The following is a 24201-nucleotide window of genomic DNA, read 5'->3' as shown; positions in this document are numbered from 1 at the left end:
GAACTGGAAGAGGGTTGAGGATTTGACTCCTCTTAAGAGGGCTGTGTTCAGTTGTGTCAGGGTTTTGACTCCCTCTTAAGAGGGCTGTGTTCAGTTGTGTCAGGGTTTTGACTCCCTCTTCAGAGGGCTGTGTTCAGATGGGTCAGGGATTTGACTCCCTCTTAAGAGGGCTGTGTTAAGTTGGGTCAGGTATTTGACTTCCTCTTAAGAGGGCTGTGTTCAGTTGGGTCAGGGATTTGACTCCCTCTTAAGAGGGCTGTGTTCCCTTTGGGTCATGGATTTGACTCCCTCTTAAGAGGACTGTGTTCAGTTGGGTCAGGGATTTGACTTCCTCTTAAGAGGGCTGTGTTCAGTTGGGTCAGGGATTTGACTTCCTCTTAAGAGGGCTGTGTTCAGATGGGTCAGGGATTTGACTCCCTCTTAAGAGGGCTGTGTTCAGTTGGGTCAGGGATTTGACTTCCTCTTAAGAGGGCTGTGTTCAGTTGGGTCAGGTATTTGACTCCCTTTTAAGAGGGCTGTGTTCAGTTGGGTCAGGTATTTGACTCTCTCTTGAGGGCTGCGTTCAGTCGGTAAACAATGCGAGACAAACTGCAGCACGGTCTTAAGTATTTCGCTACACCCGCAATAACATCTGCTAAACATGTTGTATGTGACAAATACAATTCGATTTGATTTGATTTTAATCCAATATTTTAGACAATGGCTTTCTATGTGCAGATAAGCCACAGGGGATGTTAGTGATTGGATATTGAGATACTCTGTACCTTTCTTTGTGATTCTTCTTTGAAGTCAACAAAATGAGGACTCAACATGGTACAAGTAAAGGACATTTGGACATCTAATTTAGTGTAATCCGATCTGTGCATATTATATCACTCTCAATATTTGAGTTTAATAATGTTCAATATACATTTTCAAATTGTGTTTCCTAATTTCATCTGGAGCAACTCACGTTTATGTAGTACAGACGTACAGTACATGGAACAAAGGGCTTAGTGGGTTGTCAACATGTTTGCAGCACATACTTCAGTCAGTGGTAGTAGTATCTAATAGCTCAAGGCCTTTACTGACTACTACTTTTCTCAGTTGCCAACATTGGGTTGCGGAAGCCATTTTTCAACACCTCTAACCTGTAATTTCAAGTATTTTTCCATGACTGGAAAAGACCGCAAATTGCATAAACTATTTATGGAACTCACTACCTGCCCAGGGGGTTCTAACAGAAGCTCATTTTAACAGGTAAAAAGCTTATCTGTCAAAGGAAGTCGATGAGGAATTCCTGATTTGGACCTCTGTTAAAGTCAAGTGCTCAAACAAATGCTTGGCTGTGTTGTTTTAAAGCCATGGAGATAGAAGATACTGTATCTGGCTCTGTCTCTCTCCTTGGATGAAAGGCTATTTGTTGAGATGTCTTTGTCTCCCCTGTCCATGTCAACCTTCTTCAGCTCTGGAGTAAAGACCCTGTCATGGTTGAGTTGACATAAAAAGTTTTGCGCACTCAGAGAAACATTCAACTACTAAGTGTAGTGGCATTATGAATGAAGTTGTATTGAATTAATACTGTACACTCAGAAAAAATGTGCTATCTGGAACCAAAAGGTTCTTCGGCTGTTCCCATAGGAGAACCCTTTGAAGAACCCCTTCAGATTCCAGTTAGGACCCTTTTTGGTTCCACATAGATTTCTACCTGGAACCAAAAAGGGTTCTCCTACAGGGACAGCCGCAGAACCCTTTCTTCTAAGAGTGTAGGTACATGATCCGATAGTTCAACGTTTTTGCTTTAGCAATGTTCACAGGTCTTTTGGGGATTTGCATGTCTTGTATTCCTGGTCGCAGTGCATGCTGCGGACATAGAAGTCAACTTCTAGTTGAGTCTGTCACGCTTTCTGGTAGGTGTCATGGTATAGCGCCCCTCAAGTGAAGCGTGTCTCCATCATCGTGGTGGGTAGGACGTCTGGCTACTGACGCGCAGGGATGCGTAACAGAAAAGTGTACTGTCACAATAGCCACCTCTTGTGACCACTGTCAGTCGGCTAACCGTATGGCTGAACGGCAAGTTAAAACAATAGCCACCTCTTGTGACCACTGTCAGTCGGCTAACAGTATAGCTGACCGGCAAGTCAAAACAATAGCCCAGCTTTAACCCTGTGGATAGTGTGGTATGCTGACTCATGACACATCATGTGACCTCAATCCAAAAACAGCAGCAAGGCCAGGTGACCTCACTTGCTGTCTGATGTTTCCATAGAACAACAACGATATATGATTAAAAAAACATGTTGTTTTTGGTTTGACAACACCATGTCCTTGATTGGTCAATACTGAATGGTAACAGATATTTTCTTATATGTACACAAACACACACAATTTCTGTGACTTATGTACAGTGCGGTTAATATTGTAATGGAGATACATGTTGATGGTACTGTAGCCTACATAGTGTGATGACTTGCTTTATGATCACCTCAAACCTACTCTCTCTGTCTGTCTGTATTACTCTCTGTCTGTCTGTCTGTCTGTCTGTCTGTCTGTCTGTCTGTCTGTCTGTCTGTCTGTCTGTCTGTCTGTCTGTCTGTCTGTCTGTCTCTATCCCTCCCTCTCTCTTGCTCTGTCTCTCTCTCTCTGTCCCTCCCTCTCTCTTGCTCTGTCTCTCTCTCTCTATCCCTCCCTCTCTCTTGCTCTGTCTCTCTCTCTATCCCTCCCTCTTTGTCTGTCTCTTTCTCGCGCTCTCTTTCTCTCTCTCTCTCTCTCTCTCTTCTCTCCTATTTAATGCGTACATTTCACTCTGGGAGGCGGTTGCAAGGCTAATGATTTTGCGGGCCCAGGGAAAGTAATAACTGCTGGGTTCAAAGGGAGTCCTTCTTCGACCCCCTTGGAGGTGACCCTGGAGCTTTCATTCCTCAGTCCTTAACCTCTGTTTGTACATAAGAGATTAAGGGAATCCCTCATTAGATTCCCCCTTCCATCAGTGTCACAATGGTATTTAAAAAAAAAAATACAAATTTGTACCTGGATCAAAGACGTAAAAAACTTTAACAGAAATTACAATTCCCTAAAAGGCTTTTTTAATGTTCATTGGAGTGTCACCTATGCCCTTATATTAGTTATATTCAAGAATAAAACCAATAATTCATTTTATTGTGATTCATATGAATGTACCCTAGTAAAATGTCATTCAGTTTAACACTTAAGTGTTAAAAAAAATACAATTAATTTGACGCCCATTTTTCATAATCACAAGGTTATATATCCATGCTTAGACCTGCAGAAATAAAACTACCCTGAAAAAATGACATTATTTTATTTTGAATACCACATATTTGATGTGTCACAGGTACAACACAACATTTGTTGAAGTTTTTTTTACAAAAACATTCTGCCTTACACTGAAAAAAATGCTAAAATCTATGAAAATATTTTTCACTTCATCCTTTGAGATTTGTTTTTGTCTTTCTGAGTCAACAAAACAAAGTTATTGTATTTTAATATAAAATACTGGTGTTATACTGTCACGCCCAGACCATAGAGAGCTATTTTTTCTCTATGGTGGTTGGGGTGTGACAATGACTAGGGTGGGTTATCTAGGGGAATTATAATTCTATGTTGGCCTGATATGGTCCCCAATCAGTGGCAGCTGTTTGTCGTTGTCTCAGATTGGGGATCATATTTAGGAAGATTTTTCCAATTGTGTTTGTGTTTCTGCCTGTGAGCAGCACAGAACGTCACGTTTCTTTTGTGCTTGTTTGTTTTTGTTTGGTGAGTTTCGATTTATTAAAATATGTGGAACTCTACGCACGCCGCGCCTTGGTCCATTAATTTAGACGAAAGTGACATATACTGTATGATAATATTTTGTTACCCTGAATGACATTGATTAAATGTGATTCCTTCAGCAATAACAATAATGATCCTATGAACTATTATTAGTAGCAGCAATTTTATTTTAGCTATTTTTTAAGTTATAAAACTGTGTAAAAAACAGGATAAAATGTTTCAAATGTGCACGCTAGCTGAACTGAGATCTCTTCCATACTAGAGAGAGAAATACGCCACACACATAAAGAGCATGGCTTTTAATATGCAACATAGTATAACTGACACATGAGGTACAATTTAATTCACGTAGGATTAAATCAGCATTGTACATTTCAAACAAAGCATTAATACAAAAAATCATAAACATTATGCAAAAAACTGTAGGTTTGCTTAAAATCATCACGAAATAGTGGATATCTTTCTCAAAGTAATATCATGACATTACATCGTTTTTCCTTTTGCAGCCGCCTGCAACACTTTGATTCCTTTTTCACATTTTCTGGAGTCAATGACTCAGATGGTTGCTCCAGTGTTTGAGATTGAGGCTCAAGGGATTGCTCTAGTTCTGGAGTCAATGACTCAGATGGTTGCTCCAGTGTTTGAGATTGAGGATCAAGGGATTGCTCTAGTTCTGGAGTCGATGACTCAGATGGTTGCTCCAGTGTTTGAGATTGAGGATCAAGGGATTGCTCTAGTTCTGGAGTCAATGACTCAGATGGTTGCTCCAGTGTTTGAGATTGAGGATCAAGGGATTGCTCTAGTTCTGGAGTCAATGACTCAGATGGTTGCTCCAGTGTTTGATATTGAGGATCAAGGGATTGCTCTAGTTCTGGAGTCAATGACTCAGATGGTTGCTCCAGTGTTTGAGATTGAGGATTAAGGGATTGCTCTAGTTCTGGAGTCAATGACTCAGATGGTTGCTCCAGTGTTTGAGATTGAGGATAAAGGGTTTGCTCTAGTTCTGGAGTCAATGACTCAGATGGTTGCTCCAGTGTTTGAGATTGAGGATAAAGGGTTTGCTCTAGTTCTGGAGTCAATGACTCAGATGGTTGCTCCAGTGTTTGAGATTGAGGATCAAGGGATTGCTCTAGTTCTGGAGTCAATGACTCAGATGGTTGCTCCAGTGTTTGATATTGAGGATCAAGGGATTGCTCTAGTTCTGGAGTCAATGACTCAGATGGTTGCTCCAGTGTTTGAGATTGAGGCTCAAGGGATTGCTCTAGTTCTGGAGTCAATGACTCAGATGGTTGCTCCAGTGTTTGAGATTGAGGATTAAGGGATTGCTCTAGTTCTGGAGTCAATGACTCAGATGGTTGCTCCAGTGTTTGAGATTGAGGATAAAGGGTTTGCTCTAGTTCTGGAGTCAATGACTCAGATGGTTGCTCCAGTGTTTGAGATTGAGGCTCAAGGGATTGCTCTAGTTCTGGAGTCAATGACTCAGATGGTTGCTCCAGTGTTTGAGATTGAGGATCAAGGGATTGCTCTAGTTCTGGAGTCAATGACTCAGATGGTTGCTCCAGTGTTTGAGATTGAGGCTCAAGGGATTGCTCTAGTTCTGGAGTCAATGACTCAGATGGTTGCTCCAGTGTTTGATATTGAGGATCAAGGGATTGCTCTAGTTCTGGAGTCAATGACTCAGATGGTCGCTCCAGTGTTTGAGATTGAGGATCAAGGGATTGCTCTAGTTCTGGAGTCAATGACTCAGATGGTTGCTCCAGTGTTTGAGATTGAGGCTCAAGGGATTGCTCTAGTTCTGGAGTCAATAACTCAGATGGTTGCTCCAGTGTTTGAGATTGAGGATCAAGGGATTGCTCTAGTTCTGGAGTCAATGACTCAGATGGTTGCTCCAGTGTTTGAGATTGATGCTCAAGGGATTGCTCTAGTTCTGGAGTCAATTACTCAGATTGTTGCTCCAGTGTTTGAGATTGAGGCTCAAGGGATTGCTCTAGTTCTGGAGTCAATGACTCAGATGGTTGCTCCAGTGTTTGAGATTGATGCTCAAGGGATTGCTCTAGTTCTGGAGTCAATTACTCAGATTGTTGCTCCAGTGTTTGAGATTGAGGCTCAAGGGATTGCTCTAGTTCTGGAGTCAATGACTCAGATGGTTGCTCCAGTGTTTGAGATTGAGGATAAAGGGTTTGCTCTAGTTCTGGAGTCAATGACTCAGATGGTTGCTCCAGTGTTTGAGATTGAGGATCAAGGGATTGCTCTAGTTCTGGAGTCAATGACTCAGATGGTTGCTCCAGTGTTTGATATTGAGGATAAAGGGTTTGCTCTAGTTCTGGAGTCAATGACTCAGATGGTTGCTCCAGTGTTTGAGATTGAGGATCAAGGGATTGCTCTAGTTCTGGAGTCAATGACTCAGATGGTTGCTCCAGTGTTTGATATTGAGGATCAAGGGATTGCTCTAGTTCTGGAGTCAATGACTCAGATGGTTGCTCCAGTGTTTGAGATTGAGGCTCAAGGGATTGCTCTAGTTCTGGAGTCAATGACTCAGATGGTTGCTCCAGTGTTTGAGATTGAGGATTAAGGGATTGCTCTAGTTCTGGAGTCAATGACTCAGATGGTTGCTCCAGTGTTTGAGATTGAGGATAAAGGGTTTGCTCTAGTTCTGGAGTCAATGACTCAGATGGTTGCTCCAGTGTTTGAGATTGAGGCTCAAGGGATTGCTCTAGTTCTGGAGTCAATGACTCAGATGGTTGCTCCAGTGTTTGAGATTGAGGATCAAGGGATTGCTCTAGTTCTGGAGTCAATGACTCAGATGGTTGCTCCAGTGTTTGAGATTGAGGCTCAAGGGATTGCTCTAGTTCTGGAGTCAATGACTCAGATGGTTGCTCCAGTGTTTGATATTGAGGATCAAGGGATTGCTCTAGTTCTGGAGTCAATGACTCAGATGGTCGCTCCAGTGTTTGAGATTGAGGATCAAGGGATTGCTCTAGTTCTGGAGTCAATGACTCAGATGGTTGCTCCAGTGTTTGAGATTGATGCTCAAGGGATTGCTCTAGTTCTGGAGTCAATTACTCAGATTGTTGCTCCAGTGTTTGAGATTGAGGCTCAAGGGATTGCTCTAGTTCTGGAGTCAATGACTCAGATGGTTGCTCCAGTGTTTGAGATTGATGCTCAAGGGATTGCTCTAGTTCTGGAGTCAATGACTCAGATTGTTGCTCCAGTGTTTGAGATTGAGGCTCAAGGGATTGCTCTAGTTCTGGAGTCAATGACTCAGATGGTTGCTCCAGTGTTTGAGATTGAGGCTCAAGGGATTGTTCTAGTTCTGGAGTCAATGACTCAGATGGTTGCTCCAGTGTTTGAGATTGAGGCTCAAGGGATTGCTCTAGTTCTGGAGTCAATAACTCAGATGGTTGCTCCAGTGTTTGAGATTGAGGATCAAGGGATTGCTCTAGTTCTGGAGTCAAGGACTCAGATGGTTGCTCCAGTGTTTGAGATTGAGGCTCAAGGGATTGCTCTAGTTCTGGAGTCGATGACTCAGATGGTTGCTCCAGTGTTTGAGATTGAGGATCAAGGGATTGCTCTAGTTCTGGAGTCAATTACTCAGATGGTTGCTCCAGTGTTTGAGATTGAGGATCAAGGGATTGCTCTAGTTCTGGAGTCAATGACTGAGATGGTTGCTCCAGTGTTTGAGATTGAGGCTCAAGGGATTGCTCTAGTTCTGGAGTCAATGACTCAGATGGTTGCTCCAGTGTTTGAGATTGAGGATAAAGGGTTTGCTCTAGTTCTGGAGTCAAGGACTCAGATGGTTGATCCAGTGTTTGAGATTGAGGCTCAGGGGATTGCTCTAGTTCTGGAGTCAATGACTCAGATGGTTGCTCCAGTGTTTGAGATTGAGGCTCAAGGGATTGCTCTAATTCTGGAGTCAAGGACTCAGATGGTTGCTCCAGTGTTTGAGATTGATGCTCAAGGGATTGCTCTAGTTCTGGAGTCAATTACTCAGATGGTTGCTCCAGTGTTTGAGATTGAGGCTCAAGGGATTGCTCTAGTTCTGGAGTCAAGGACTCAGATGGTTGCTCCAGTGTTTGAGATTGAGGATCAAGGGATTGCTCTAGTTCTGGAGTCAATGACTCAGATGGTTGCTCCAGTGTTTGATATTGAGGATCAAGGGATTGCTCTAGTTCTGGAGTCAATGACTCAGATGGTTGCTCCAGTGTTTGAGATTGAGGCTCAAGGGATTGCTCTAGTTCTGGAGTCAATGACTCAGATGGTTGCTCCAGTGTTTGAGATTGAGGATTAAGGGATTGCTCTAGTTCTGGAGTCAATGACTCAGATGGTTGCTCCAGTGTTTGAGATTGAGGATAAAGGGTTTGCTCTAGTTCTGGAGTCAATGACTCAGATGGTTGCTCCAGTGTTTGAGATTGAGGCTCAAGGGATTGCTCTAGTTCTGGAGTCAATGACTCAGATGGTTGCTCCAGTGTTTGAGATTGAGGATCAAGGGATTGCTCTAGTTCTGGAGTCAATGACTCAGATGGTTGCTCCAGTGTTTGATATTGAGGATCAAGGGATTGCTCTAGTTCTGGAGTCAATGACTCAGATGGTCGCTCCAGTGTTTGAGATTGAGGATCAAGGGATTGCTCTAGTTCTGGAGTCAATGACTCAGATGGTTCTCCAGTGTTTGAGATTGAGGCTCAAGGGATTGCTCTAGTTCTGGAGTCAATAACTCAGATGGTTGCTCCAGTGTTTGAGATTGAGGATCAAGGGATTGCTCTAGTTCTGGAGTCAATGACTCAGATGGTTGCTCCAGTGTTTGAGATTGATGCTCAAGGGATTGCTCTAGTTCTGGAGTCAATTACTCAGATTGTTGCTCCAGTGTTTGAGATTGAGGCTCAAGGGATTGCTCTAGTTCTGGAGTCAATGACTCAGATGGTTGCTCCAGTGTTTGAGATTGATGCTCAAGGGATTGCTCTAGTTCTGGAGTCAATTACTCAGATTGTTGCTCCAGTGTTTGAGATTGAGGCTCAAGGGATTGCTCTAGTTCTGGAGTCAATGACTCAGATGGTTGCTCCAGTGTTTGAGATTGAGGATAAAGGGATTGCTCTAGTTCTGGAGTCAATGACTCAGATGGTTGCTCCAGTGTTTGAGATTGAGGCTCAAGGGATTGCTCTAGTTCTGGAGTCAATGACTCAGATGGTTGCTCCAGTGTTTGAGATTGAGGATTAAGGGATTGCTCTAGTTCTGGAGTCAATGACTCAGATGGTTGCTCCAGTGTTTGAGATTGAGGATAAAGGGTTTGCTCTAGTTCTGGAGTCAATGACTCAGATGGTTGCTCCAGTGTTTGAGATTGAGGCTCAAGGGATTGCTCTAGTTCTGGAGTCAATGACTCAGATGGTTGCTCCAGTGTTTGAGATTGAGGCTCAAGGGATTGCTCTAGTTCTGGAGTCAATGACTCAGATGGTTGCCAGTGTTTGATATTGAGGATCAAGGGATTGCTCTAGTTCTGGAGTCAATGACTCAGATGGTCGCTCCAGTGTTTGAGATTGAGGATCAAGGGATTGCTCTAGTTCTGGAGTCAATGACTCAGATGGTTGCTCCAGTGTTTGAGATTGATGCTCAAGGGATTGCTCTAGTTCTGGAGTCAATTACTCAGATTGTTGCTCCAGTGTTTGAGATTGAGGCTCAAGGGATTGCTCTAGTTCTGGAGTCAATGACTCAGATGGTTGCTCCAGTGTTTGAGATTGATGCTCAAGGGATTGCTCTAATTCTGGAGTCAATTACTCAGATTGTTGCTCCAGTGTTTGAGATTGAGGCTCAAGGGATTGCTCTAGTTCTGGAGTCAATGACTCAGATGGTTGCTCCAGTGTTTGAGATTGAGGCTCAAGGGATTGTTCTAGTTCTGGAGTCAATGACTCAGATGGTTGCTCCAGTGTTTGAGATTGAGGCTCAAGGGATTGCTCTAGTTCTGGAGTCAATAACTCAGATGGTTGCTCCAGTGTTTGAGATTGAGGATCAAGGGATTGCTCTAGTTCTGGAGTCAAGGACTCAGATGGTTGCTCCAGTGTTTGAGATTGAGGCTCAAGGGATTGCTCTAGTTCTGGAGTCGATGACTCAGATGGTTGCTCCAGTGTTTGAGATTGAGGATCAAGGGATTGCTCTAGTTCTGGAGTCAATTACTCAGATGGTTGCTCCAGTGTTTGAGATTGAGGATCAAGGGATTGCTCTAGTTCTGGAGTCAATGACTGAGATGGTTGCTCCAGTGTTTGAGATTGAGGCTCAAGGGATTGCTCTAGTTCTGGAGTCAATTACTCAGATGGTTGCTCCAGTGTTTGAGATTGATGCTCAAGGGATTGCTCTAGTTCTGGAGTCAATTACTCAGATGGTTGCTCTAGTGTTTGTGATTGAGGCTCAAGGGGTTGCTCTAGTTCTGGAGTCAATGACTCAGATGGTTGCTCCAGTGTTTGAGATTGAGGCTCAAGGGATTGCTCTAGTTCTGGAGTCAAGGACTCAGATGGTTGATCCAGTGTTTGAGATTGAGGCTCAGGGATTGCTCTAGTTCTGGAGTCAATGACTCAGATGGTTGCTCCAGTGTTTGAGATTGAGGCTCAAGGGATTGCTCTAATTCTGGAGTCAAGGACTCAGATGGTTGCTCCAGTGTTTGAGATTGATGCTCAAGGGATTGCTCTAGTTCTGGAGTCAATTACTCAGATGGTTGCTCCAGTGTTTGAGATTGAGGCTCAAGGGATTGCTCTAGTTCTGGAGTCAAGGACTCAGATGGTTGCTCCAGTGTTTGAGATTGAGGATCAAGGGATTGCTCTAGTTCTGGAGTCAATGACTCAGATGGTTGCTCCAGTGTTTGATATTGAGGATCAAGGGATTGCTCTAGTTCTGGAGTCAATGACTCAGATGGTTGCTCCAGTGTTTGAGATTGAGGCTCAAGGGATTGCTCTAGTTCTGGAGTCAATGACTCAGATGGTTGCTCCAGTGTTTGAGATTGAGGATTAAGGGATTGCTCTAGTTCTGGAGTCAATGACTCAGATGGTTGCTCCAGTGTTTGAGATTGAGGATAAAGGGTTTGCTCTAGTTCTGGAGTCAATGACTCAGATGGTTGCTCCAGTGTTTGAGATTGAGGCTCAAGGGATTGCTCTAGTTCTGGAGTCAATGACTCAGATGGTTGCTCCAGTGTTTGATATTGAGGATCAAGGGATTGCTCTAGTTCTGGAGTCAATGACTCAGATGGTTGCTCCAGTGTTTGAGATTGAGGATTAAGGGATTGCTCTAGTTCTGGAGTCAATGACTCAGATGGTTGCTCCAGTGTTTGAGATTGAGGATAAAGGGTTTGCTCTAGTTCTGGAGTCAATGACTCAGATGGTTGCTCCAGTGTTTGAGATTGAGGATAAAGGGTTTGCTCTAGTTCTGGAGTCAAGGACTCAGATGGTTGATCCAGTGTTTGAGATTGAGGCTCAGGGATTGCTCTAGTTCTGGAGTCAATGACTCAGATGGTTGCTCCAGTGTTTGAGATTGAGGCTCAAGGGATTGCTCTAATTCTGGAGTCAAGGACTCAGATGGTTGCTCCAGTGTTTGAGATTGATGCTCAAGGGATTGCTCTAGTTCTGGAGTCAATTACTCAGATGGTTGCTCCAGTGTTTGAGATTGAGGCTCAAGGGATTGCTCTAGTTCTGGAGTCAAGGACTCAGATGGTTGCTCCAGTGTTTGAGATTGAGGATCAAGGGATTGCTCTAGTTCTGGAGTCAATGACTCAGATGGTTGCTCCAGTGTTTGATATTGAGGATCAAGGGATTGCTCTAGTTCTGGAGTCAATGACTCAGATGGTTGCTCCAGTGTTTGAGATTGAGGCTCAAGGGATTGCTCTAGTTCTGGAGTCAATGACTCAGATGGTTGCTCCAGTGTTTGAGATTGAGGATTAAGGGATTGCTCTAGTTCTGGAGTCAATGACTCAGATGGTTGCTCCAGTGTTTGAGATTGAGGATAAAGGGTTTGCTCTAGTTCTGGAGTCAATGACTCAGATGGTTGCTCCAGTGTTTGAGATTGAGGCTCAAGGGATTGCTCTAGTTCTGGAGTCAATTACTCAGATGGTTGCTCCAGTGTTTGAGATTGAGGCTCAAGGGATTGCTCTAGTTCTGGAGTCAAGGACTCAGATGGTTGCTCCAGTGTTTGAGATTGAGGATCAAGGGATTGCTCTAGTTCTGGAGTCAATGACTCAGATGGTTGCTCCAGTGTTTGATATTGAGGATCAAGGGATTGCTCTAGTTCTGGAGTCAATGACTCAGATGGTTGCTCCAGTGTTTGAGATTGAGGCTCAAGGGATTGCTCTAGTTCTGGAGTCAATGACTCAGATGGTTGCTCCAGTGTTTGAGATTGAGGATTAAGGGATTGCTCTAGTTCTGGAGTCAATGACTCAGATGGTTGCTCCAGTGTTTGAGATTGAGGATAAAGGGTTTGCTCTAGTTCTGGAGTCAATGACTCAGATGGTTGCTCCAGTGTTTGAGATTGAGGCTCAAGGGATTGCTCTAGTTCTGGAGTCAATGACTCAGATGGTTGCTCCAGTGTTTGATATTGAGGATCAAGGGATTGCTCTAGTTCTGGAGTCAATGACTCAGATGGTTGCTCCAGTGTTTGAGATTGAGGATTAAGGGATTGCTCTAGTTCTGGAGTCAATGACTCAGATGGTTGCTCCAGTGTTTGAGATTGAGGATAAAGGGTTTGCTCTAGTTCTGGAGTCAATGACTCAGATGGTTGCTCCAGTGTTTGAGATTGAGGATAAAGGGTTTGCTCTAGTTCTGGAGTCAAGGACTCAGATGGTTGATCCAGTGTTTGAGATTGAGGCTCAGGGGATTGCTCTAGTTCTGGAGTCAATGACTCAGATGGTTGCTCCAGTGTTTGAGATTGAGGCTCAAGGGATTGCTCTAATTCTGGAGTCAAGGACTCAGATGGTTGCTCCAGTGTTTGAGATTGATGCTCAAGGGATTGCTCTAGTTCTGGAGTCAATTACTCAGATGGTTGCTCCAGTGTTTGAGATTGAGGCTCAAGGGATTGCTCTAGTTCTGGAGTCAAGGACTCAGATGGTTGCTCCAGTGTTTGAGATTGAGGATCAAGGGATTGCTCTAGTTCTGGAGTCAATGACTCAGATGGTTGCTCCAGTGTTTGATATTGAGGATCAAGGGATTGCTCTAGTTCTGGAGTCAATGACTCAGATGGTTGCTCCAGTGTTTGAGATTGAGGCTCAAGGGATTGCTCTAGTTCTGGAGTCAATGACTCAGATGGTTGCTCCAGTGTTTGAGATTGAGGATTAAGGGATTGCTCTAGTTCTGGAGTCAATGACTCAGATGGTTGCTCCAGTGTTTGAGATTGAGGATAAAGGGTTTGCTCTAGTTCTGGAGTCAATGACTCAGATGGTTGCTCCAGTGTTTGAGATTGAGGCTCAAGGGATTGCTCTAGTTCTGGAGTCAATGACTCAGATGGTTGCTCCAGTGTTTGAGATTGAGGATCAAGGGATTGCTCTAGTTCTGGAGTCAATGACTCAGATGGTTGCTCCAGTGTTTGATATTGAGGATCAAGGGATTGCTCTAGTTCTGGAGTCAATGACTCAGATGGTCGCTCCAGTGTTTGAGATTGAGGATCAAGGGATTGCTCTAGTTCTGGAGTCAATGACTCAGATGGTTCTCCAGTGTTTGAGATTGAGGCTCAAGGGATTGCTCTAGTTCTGGAGTCAATAACTCAGATGGTTGCTCCAGTGTTTGAGATTGAGGATCAAGGGATTGCTCTAGTTCTGGAGTCAATGACTCAGATGGTTGCTCCAGTGTTTGAGATTGATGCTCAAGGGATTGCTCTAGTTCTGAGTCAATTACTCAGATTGTTGCTCCAGTGTTTGAGATTGAGGCTCAAGGGATTGCTCTAGTTCTGGAGTCAATGACTCAGATGGTTGCTCCAGTGTTTGAGATTGATGCTCAAGGGATTGCTCTAGTTCTGGAGTCAATTACTCAGATTGTTGCTCCAGTGTTTGAGATTGAGGCTCAAGGGATTGCTCTAGTTCTGGAGTCAATGACTCAGATGGTTGCTCCAGTGTTTGAGATTGAGGATAAAGGGTTTGCTCTAGTTCTGGAGTCAATGACTCAGATGGTTGCTCCAGTGTTTGAGATTGAGGATCAAGGGATTGCTCTAGTTCTGGAGTCAATGACTCAGATGGTTGCTCCAGTGTTTGATATTGAGGATAAAGGGTTTGCTCTAGTTCTGGAGTCAATGACTCAGATGGTTGCTCCAGTGTTTGAGATTGAGGATCAAGGGATTGCTCTAGTTCTGGAGTCAATGACTCAGATGGTTGCTCCAGTGTTTGATATTGAGGATCAAGGGATTGCTCTAGTTCTGGAGTCAATGACTCAGATGGTTGCTCCAGTGTTTGAGATTGAGGCTCAAGGGATTGCTCTAGTTCTGGAGTCAATGACTCAGATGGTTGCTCCAGTGTTTGAGATTGAGGATTAAGGGATTGCTCTAGTTCTGGAGTCAATGACTCAGATGGTTGCTCCAGTGTTTGAGATTGAGGATAAAGGGTTTGCTCTAGTTCTGGAGTCAATGACTCAGATGGTTGCTCCAGTGTTTGAGATTGAGGCTCAAGGGATTGCTCTAGTTCTGGAGTCAATGACTCAGATGGTTGCTCCAGTGTTTGAGATTGAGGATCAAGGGATTGCTCTAGTTCTGGAGTCAATGACTCAGATGGTTGCTCCAGTGTTTGAGATTGAGGCTCAAGGGATTGCTCTAGTTCTGGAGTCAATGACTCAGATGGTTGCTCCAGTGTTTGATATTGAGGATCAAGGGATTGCTCTAGTTCTGGAGTCAATGACTCAGATGGTCGCTCCAGTGTTTGAGATTGAGGATCAAGGGATTGCTCTAGTTCTGGAGTCAATGACTCAGATGGTTGCTCCAGTGTTTGAGATTGATGCTCAAGGGATTGCTCTAGTTCTGGAGTCAATTACTCAGATTGTTGCTCCAGTGTTTGAGATTGAGGCTCAAGGGATTGCTCTAGTTCTGGAGTCAATGACTCAGATGGTCGCTCCAGTGTTTGAGATTGAGGATCAAGGGATTGCTCTAGTTCTGGAGTCAATGACTCAGATGGTTGCTCCAGTGTTTGAGATTGAGGCTCAAGGGATTGCTCTAGTTCTGGAGTCAATGACTCAGATGGTCGCTCCAGTGTTTGATATTGAGGATCAAGGGATTGCTCTAGTTCTGGAGTCAATGACTCAGATGGTCGCTCCAGTGTTTGAGATTGAGGATCAAGGGATTGCTCTAGTTCTGGAGTCAATGACTCAGATGGTTGCTCCAGTGTTTGAGATTGATGCTCAAGGGATTGCTCTAGTTCTGGAGTCAATTACTCAGATTGTTGCTCCAGTGTTTGAGATTGAGGCTCAAGGGATTGCTCTAGTTCTGGAGTCAATGACTCAGATGGTTGCTCCAGTGTTTGAGATTGATGCTCAAGGGATTGCTCTAGTTCTGGAGTCAATTACTCAGATTGTTGCTCCAGTGTTTGAGATTGAGGCTCAAGGGATTGCTCTAGTTCTGGAGTCAATGACTCAGATGGTTGCTCCAGTGTTTGAGATTGAGGCTCAAGGGATTGTTCTAGTTCTGGAGTCAATGACTCAGATGGTTGCTCCAGTGTTTGAGATTGAGGCTCAAGGGATTGCTCTAGTTCTGGAGTCAATAACTCAGATGGTTGCTCCAGTGTTTGAGATTGAGGATCAAGGGATTGCTCTAGTTCTGGAGTCAAGGACGCAGATGGTTGCTCCAGTGTTTGAGATTGAGGCTCAAGGGATTGCTCTAGTTCTGGAGTCGATGACTCAGATGGTTGCTCCAGTGTTTGAGATTGAGGATCAAGGGATTGCTCTAGTTCTGGAGTCAATTACTCAGATGGTTGCTCCAGTGTTTGAGATTGAGGATCAAGGGATTGCTCTAGTTCTGGAGTCAATGACTGAGATGGTTGCTCCAGTGTTTGAGATTGAGGCTCAAGGGATTGCTCTAGTTCTGGAGTCAATTACTCAGATGGTTGCTCCAGTGTTTGAGATTGATGCTCAAGGGATTGCTCTAGTTCTGGAGTCAATTACTCAGATGGTTGCTCTAGTGTTTGTGATTGAGGCTCAAGGGGTTGCTCTAGTTCTGGAGTCAATGACTCAGATGGTTGCTCCAGTGTTTGAGATTGAGGCTCAAGGGATTGCTCTAGTTCTGGAGTCAAGGACTCAGATGGTTGATCCAGTGTTTGAGATTGAGGCTCAGGGGATTGCTCTAGTTCTGGAGTCAATGACTCAGATGGTTGCTCCAGTGTTTGAGATTGAGGCTCAAGGGATTGCTCTAATTCTGGAGTCAAGGACTCAGATGGTTGCTCCAGTGTTTGAGATTGATGCTCAAGGGATTGCTCTAGTTCTGGAGTCAATTACTCAGATGGTTGCTCCAGTGTTTGAGATTGAGGCTCAAGGGATTGCTCTAGTTCTGGAGTCAAGGACTCAGATGGTTGCTCCAGTGTTTGAGATTGAGGATCAAGGGATTGCTCTAGTTCTGGAGTCAATGACTCAGATGGTTGCTCCAGTGTTTGATATTGAGGATCAAGGGATTGCTCTAGTTCTGGAGTCAATGACTCAGATGGTTGCTCCAGTGTTTGAGATTGAGGCTCAAGGGATTGCTCTAGTTCTGGAGTCAATGACTCAGATGGTTGCTCCAGTGTTTGAGATTGAGGATTAAGGGATTGCTCTAGTTCTGGAGTCAATGACTCAGATGGTTGCTCCAGTGTTTGAGATTGAGGATAAAGGGTTTGCTCTAGTTCTGGAGTCAATGACTCAGATGGTTGCTCCAGTGTTTGAGATTGAGGCTCAAGGGATTGCTCTAGTTCTGGAGTCAATGACTCAGATGGTTGCTCCAGTGTTTGATATTGAGGATCAAGGGATTGCTCTAGTTCTGGAGTCAATGACTCAGATGGTTGCTCCAGTGTTTGAGATTGAGGATTAAGGGATTGCTCTAGTTCTGGAGTCAATGACTCAGATGGTTGCTCCAGTGTTTGAGATTGAGGATAAAGGGTTTGCTCTAGTTCTGGAGTCAATGACTCAGATGGTTGCTCCAGTGTTTGAGATTGAGGATAAAGGGTTTGCTCTAGTTCTGGAGTCAAGGACTCAGATGGTTGATCTAGTGTTTGAGATTGAGGCTCAGGGGATTGCTCTAGTTCTGGAGTCAATGACTCAGATGGTTGCTCCAGTGTTTGAGATTGAGGCTCAAGGGATTGCTCTAATTCTGGAGTCAAGGACTCAGATGGTTGCTCCAGTGTTTGAGATTGATGCTCAAGGGATTGCTCTAGTTCTGGAGTCAATTACTCAGATGGTTGCTCCAGTGTTTGAGATTGAGGCTCAAGGGATTGCTCTAGTTCTGGAGTCAAGGACTCAGATGGTTGCTCCAGTGTTTGAGATTGAGGATCAAGGGATTGCTCTAGTTCTGGAGTCAATGACTCAGATGGTTGCTCCAGTGTTTGATATTGAGGATCAAGGGATTGCTCTAGTTCTGGAGTCAATGACTCAGATGGTTGCTCCAGTGTTTGAGATTGAGGCTCAAGGGATTGCTCTAGTTCTGGAGTCAATGACTCAGATGGTTGCTCCAGTGTTTGAGATTGAGGATTAAGGGATTGCTCTAGTTCTGGAGTCAATGACTCAGATGGTTGCTCCAGTGTTTGAGATTGAGGATAAAGGGTTTGCTCTAGTTCTGGAGTCAATGACTCAGATGGTTGCTCCAGTGTTTGAGATTGAGGCTCAAGGGATTGCTCTAGTTCTGGAGTCAATGACTCAGATGGTTGCTCCAGTGTTTGAGATTGAGGATCAAGGGATTGCTCTAGTTCTGGAGTCAATGACTCAGATGGTTGCTCCAGTGTTTGATATTGAGGATCAAGGGATTGCTCTAGTTCTGGAGTCAATGACTCAGATGGTCGCTCCAGTGTTTGAGATTGAGGATCAAGGGATTGCTCTAGTTCTGGAGTCAATGACTCAGATGGTTCTCCAGTGTTTGAGATTGAGGCTCAAGGGATTGCTCTAGTTCTGGAGTCAATAACTCAGATGGTTGCTCCAGTGTTTGAGATTGAGGATCAAGGGATTGCTCTAGTTCTGGAGTCAATGACTCAGATGGTTGCTCCAGTGTTTGAGATTGATGCTCAAGGGATTGCTCTAGTTCTGGAGTCAATTACTCAGATTGTTGCTCCAGTGTTTGAGATTGAGGCTCAAGGGATTGCTCTAGTTCTGGAGTCAATGACTCAGATGGTTGCTCCAGTGTTTGAGATTGATGCTCAAGGGATTGCTCTAGTTCTGGAGTCAATTACTCAGATTGTTGCTCCAGTGTTTGAGATTGAGGCTCAAGGGATTGCTCTAGTTCTGGAGTCAATGACTCAGATGGTTGCTCCAGTGTTTGAGATTGAGGATAAAGGGTTTGCTCTAGTTCTGGAGTCAATGACTCAGATGGTTGCTCCAGTGTTTGAGATTGAGGATCAAGGGATTGCTCTAGTTCTGGAGTCAATGACTCAGATGGTTGCTCCAGTGTTTGATATTGAGGATAAAGGGTTTGCTCTAGTTCTGGAGTCAATGACTCAGATGGTTGCTCCAGTGTTTGAGATTGAGGATCAAGGGATTGCTCTAGTTCTGGAGTCAATGACTCAGATGGTTGCTCCAGTGTTTGATATTGAGGATCAAGGGATTGCTCTAGTTCTGGAGTCAATGACTCAGATGGTTGCTCCAGTGTTTGAGATTGAGGCTCAAGGGATTGCTCTAGTTCTGGAGTCAATGACTCAGATGGTTGCTCCAGTGTTTGAGATTGAGGATTAAGGGATTGCTCTAGTTCTGGAGTCAATGACTCAGATGGTTGCTCCAGTGTTTGAGATTGAGGATAAAGGGTTTGCTCTAGTTCTGGAGTCAATGACTCAGATGGTTGCTCCAGTGTTTGAGATTGAGGCTCAAGGGATTGCTCTAGTTCTGGAGTCAATGACTCAGATGGTTGCTCCAGTGTTTGAGATTGAGGATCAAGGGATTGCTCTAGTTCTGGAGTCAATGACTCAGATGGTTGCTCCAGTGTTTGAGATTGAGGCTCAAGGGATTGCTCTAGTTCTGGAGTCAATGACTCAGATGGTCGCTCCAGTGTTTGATATTGAGGATCAAGGATTGCTCTAGTTCTGGAGTCAATGACTCAGATGGTCGCTCCAGTGTTTGAGATTGAGGATCAAGGGATTGCTCTAGTTCTGGAGTCAATGACTCAGATGGTTGCTCCAGTGTTTGAGATTGATGCTCAAGGGATTGCTCTAGTTCTGGAGTCAATTACTCAGATTGTTGCTCCAGTGTTTGAGATTGAGGCTCAAGGGATTGCTCTAGTTCTGGAGTCAATGACTCAGATGGTTGCTCCAGTGTTTGAGATTGATGCTCAAGGGATTGCTCTAGTTCTGGAGTCAATTACTCAGATTGTTGCTCCAGTGTTTGAGATTGAGGCTCAAGGGATTGCTCTAGTTCTGGAGTCAATGACTCAGATGGTTGCTCCAGTGTTTGAGATTGAGGCTCAAGGGATTGTTCTAGTTCTGGAGTCAATGACTCAGATGGTTGCTCCAGTGTTTGAGATTGAGGTTCAAGGGATTGCTCTAGTTCTGGAGTCAATAACTCAGATGGTTGCTCCAGTGTTTGAGATTGAGGATCAAGGGATTGCTCTAGTTCTGGAGTCAAGGACTCAGATGGTTGCTCCAGTGTTTGAGATTGAGGCTCAAGGGATTGCTCTAGTTCTGGAGTCGATGACTCAGATGGTTGCTCCAGTGTTTGAGATTGAGGATCAAGGGATTGCTCTAGTTCTGGAGTCAATTACTCAGATGGTTGCTCCAGTGTTTGAGATTGAGGATCAAGGGATTGCTCTAGTTCTGGAGTCAATGACTGAGATGGTTGCTCCAGTGTTTGAGATTGAGGCTCAAGGGATTGCTCTAGTTCTGGAGTCAATTACTCAGATGGTTGCTCCAGTGTTTGAGATTGATGCTCAAGGGATTGCTCTAGTTCTGGAGTCAATTACTCAGATGGTTGCTCTAGTGTTTGTGATTGAGGCTCAAGGGGTTGCTCTAGTTCTGGAGTCAATGACTCAGATGGTTGCTCCAGTGTTTGAGATTGAGGCTCAAGGGATTGCTCTAGTTCTGGAGTCAAGGACTCAGATGGTTGATCCAGTGTTTGAGATTGAGGCTCAGGGGATTGCTCTAGTTCTGGAGTCAATGACTCAGATGGTTGCTCCAGTGTTTGAGATTGAGGCTCAAGGGATTGCTCTAATTCTGGAGTCAAGGACTCAGATGGTTGCTCCAGTGTTTGAGATTGATGCTCAAGGGATTGCTCTAGTTCTGGAGTCAATTACTCAGATGGTTGCTCCAGTGTTTGAGATTGAGGCTCAAGGGATTGCTCTAGTTCTGGAGTCAAGGACTCAGATGGTTGCTCCAGTGTTTGAGATTGAGGATCAAGGGATTGCTCTAGTTCTGGAGTCAATGACTCAGATGGTTGCTCCAGTGTTTGATATTGAGGATCAAGGGATTGCTCTAGTTCTGGAGTCAATGACTCAGATGGTTGCTCCAGTGTTTGAGATTGAGGCTCAAGGGATTGCTCTAGTTCTGGAGTCAATGACTCAGATGGTTGCTCCAGTGTTTGAGATTGAGGATTAAGGGATTGCTCTAGTTCTGGAGTCAATGACTCAGATGGTTGCTCCAGTGTTTGATATTGAGGATCAAGGGATTGCTCTAGTTCTGGAGTCAATGACTCAGATGGTTGCTCCAGTGTTTGAGATTGAGGATTAAGGGATTGCTCTAGTTCTGGAGTCAATGACTCAGATGGTTGCTCCAGTGTTTGAGATTGAGGATAAAGGGTTTGCTCTAGTTCTGGAGTCAATGACTCAGATGGTTGCTCCAGTGTTTGAGATTGAGGATAAAGGGTTTGCTCTAGTTCTGGAGTCAAGGACTCAGATGGTTGATCCAGTGTTTGAGATTGAGGCTCAGGGGATTGCTCTAGTTCTGGAGTCAATGACTCAGATGGTTGCTCCAGTGTTTGAGATTGAGGCTCAAGGGATTGCTCTAATTCTGGAGTCAAGGACTCAGATGGTTGCTCCAGTGTTTGAGATTGATGCTCAAGGGATTGCTCTAGTTCTGGAGTCAATTACTCAGATGGTTGCTCCAGTGTTTTAGATTGAGGCTCAAGGGATTGCTCTAGTTCTGGAGTCAAGGACTCAGATGGTTGCTCCAGTGTTTGAGATTGAGGATCAAGGGATTGCTCTAGTTCTGGAGTCAATGACTCAGATGGTTGCTCCAGTGTTTGATATTGAGGATCAAGGGATTGCTCTAGTTCTGGAGTCAATGACTCAGATGGTTGCTCCAGTGTTTGAGATTGAGGCTCAAGGGATTGCTCTAGTTCTGGAGTCAATGACTCAGATGGTTGCTCCAGTGTTTGAGATTGAGGATTAAGGGATTGCTCTAGTTCTGGAGTCAATGACTCAGATGGTTGCTCCAGTGTTTGAGATTGAGGATAAAGGGTTTGCTCTAGTTCTGGAGTCAATGACTCAGATGGTTGCTCCAGTGTTTGAGATTGAGGCTCAAGGGATTGCTCTAGTTCTGGAGTCAATGACTCAGATGGTTGCTCCAGTGTTTGAGATTGAGGATCAAGGGATTGCTCTAGTTCTGGAGTCAATGACTCAGATGGTTGCTCCAGTGTTTGATATTGAGGATCAAGGGATTGCTCTAGTTCTGGAGTCAATGACTCAGATGGTCGCTCCAGTGTTTGAGATTGAGGATCAAGGGATTGCTCTAGTTCTGGAGTCAATGACTCAGATGGTTCTCCAGTGTTTGAGATTGAGGCTCAAGGGATTGCTCTAGTTCTGGAGTCAATAACTCAGATGGTTGCTCCAGTGTTTGAGATTGAGGATCAAGGGATTGCTCTAGTTCTGGAGTCAATGACTCAGATGGTTGCTCCAGTGTTTGAGATTGATGCTCAAGGGATTGCTCTAGTTCTGGAGTCAATTACTCAGATTGTTGCTCCAGTGTTTGAGATTGAGGCTCAAGGGATTGCTCTAGTTCTGGAGTCAATGACTCAGATGGTTGCTCCAGTGTTTGAGATTGAGGCTCAAGGGATTGCTCTAGTTCTGGAGTCAATAACTCAGATGGTTGCTCCAGTGTTTGAGATTGAGGATCAAGGGATTGCTCTAGTTCTGGAGTCAAGGACTCAGATGGTTGCTCCAGTGTTTGAGATTGAGGCTCAAGGGATTGCTCTAGTTCTGGAGTCAATGACTGAGATGGTTGCTCCAGTGTTTGAGATTGAGGCTCAAGGGATTGCTCTAGTTCTGGAGTCAATTACTCAGATGGTTGCTCCAGTTTTTGAGATTGAGGCTAAAGGGATTGCTCTAGTTCTGGAGTCAAGGACTCAGATGGTTGCTCCAGTGTTTGAGATTGATGCTCAAGGGATTGCTCTAGTTCTGGAGTCAATTACTCAGATGGTTGCTCTAGTGTTTGTGATTGAGGCTCAAGGGGTTGCTCTAGTTCTGGAGTCAATGACTCAGATGGTTGCTCCAGTGTTTGAGATTGAGGCTCAAGGGATTGCTCTAGTTCTGGAGTCAAGGACTCAGATGGTTGATCCAGTGTTTGAGATTGAGGCTCAGGGGATTGCTCTAGTTCTGGAGTCAATGACTCAGATGGTTGCTCCAGTGTTTGAGATTGATGCTCAAGGGATTGCTCTAGTTCTGGAGTCAATTACTCAGATGGTTGCTCCAGTGTTTGAGATTGAGGCTCAAGGGATTGCTCTAGTTCTGGAGTCAAGGACTCAGATGGTTGCTCCAGTGTTTGAGATTGAGGATCAAGGGATTGCTCTAGTTCTGGAGTCAATGACTCAGATGGTTGCTCCAGTGTTTGATATTGAGGATCAAGGGATTGCTCTAGTTCTGGAGTCAATGACTCAGATGGTTGCTCCAGTGTTTGAGATTGAGGCTCAAGGGATTGCTCTAGTTCTGGAGTCAATGACTCAGATGGTTGCTCCAGTGTTTGAGATTGAGGATTAAGGGATTGCTCTAGTTCTGGAGTCAATGACTCAGATGGTTGCTCCAGTGTTTGAGATTGAGGATAAAGGGTTTGCTCTAGTTCTGGAGTCAATGACTCAGATGGTTGCTCCAGTGTTTGAGATTGAGGCTCAAGGGATTGCTCTAGTTCTGGAGTCAATGACTCAGATGGTTGCTCCAGTGTTTGATATTGAGGATCAAGGGATTGCTCTAGTTCTGGAGTCAATGACTCAGATGGTTGCTCCAGTGTTTGAGATTGAGGATTAAGGGATTGCTCTAGTTCTGGAGTCAATGACTCAGATGGTTGCTCCAGTGTTTGAGATTGAGGATAAAGGGTTTGCTCTTTGTTCCGCTACAAGACCATGGTGCTTGCCTACGGAGCTGTGAGGGGAACGGCACCTCACTACCTCCAGGCTCTGATCAGGCCCTACACCCAAACAAGGGCACTGCGTTCATCCACCTCTGGCCTGCTCGCCTCCCTACCACTGAGGAAGTACAGTTCCCGCTCAGCCCAGTCAAAACTGTTCGCTGCTCTGGCCCCCCAATGGTGGAACAAACTCCCTCACAACGCCAGGACAGCGGAGTCAATCACCACCTTCCGGAGACACCTGAAACCCCACCTCTTTAAGGAATACCTAGGATAGGATAAAGTAATCCTTCTCCCCCTCCCCCTTAAAAGACCTAGATGCACTATTGTAAAGTGGCTGTTCCACTGGATGTCATAAGGTGAAAGCACCAATTTGTATGTCGCTCTGGATAAGAGCGTCTGCTAAATGACTTAAATGTAAATGTAAATGTCAAGGACTCAGATGGTTGCTCCAGTGTTTGAGATTGATGCTCAAGGGATTGCTCTAGTTCTGGAGTCAATTACTCAGATGGTTGCTCCAGTGTTTGAGATTGAGGCTCAAGGGATTGCTCTAGTTCTGGAGTCAAGGACTCAGATGGTTGCTCCAGTGTTTGAGATTGAGGATCAAGGGATTGCTCTAGTTCTGGAGTCAATGACTCAGATGGTTGCTCCAGTGTTTGATATTGAGGATCAAGGGATTGCTCTAGTTCTGGAGTCAATGACTCAGATGGTTGCTCCAGTGTTTGAGATTGAGGCTCAAGGGATTGCTCTAGTTCTGGAGTCAATGACTCAGATGGTTGCTCCAGTGTTTGAGATTGAGGATTAAGGGATTGCTCTAGTTCTGGAGTCAATGACTCAGATGGTTGCTCCAGTGTTTGAGATTGAGGATAAAGGGTTTGCTCTAGTTCTGGAGTCAATGACTCAGATGGTTGCTCCAGTGTTTGAGATTGAGGCTCAAGGGATTGCTCTAGTTCTGGAGTCAATGACTCAGATGGTTGCTCCAGTGTTTGAGATTGAGGATC

The 24201-nt window shown here is 44.6% G+C and overlaps 1 protein-coding gene across 2 annotated transcripts in view; it reads left to right on the top strand.

Moving 5' to 3' along the window:
* LOC115117816 (tensin-1-like) overlaps positions 1-24201 on the top strand; it is a 351789-nt gene that overhangs the window by 52221 nt on the left and 275367 nt on the right. The gene's annotated exons all lie outside the window — the stretch shown is intronic.

Source organism: Oncorhynchus nerka, linkage group LG3 (genome assembly GCF_034236695.1).
Source record: "Oncorhynchus nerka isolate Pitt River linkage group LG3, Oner_Uvic_2.0, whole genome shotgun sequence".
Taxonomy (NCBI): Eukaryota; Metazoa; Chordata; class Actinopteri; order Salmoniformes; family Salmonidae; genus Oncorhynchus; species Oncorhynchus nerka.
Note: the sequence above shows the minus strand (reverse complement) of the source record. Positions and strands in the feature narration are given on the sequence as shown.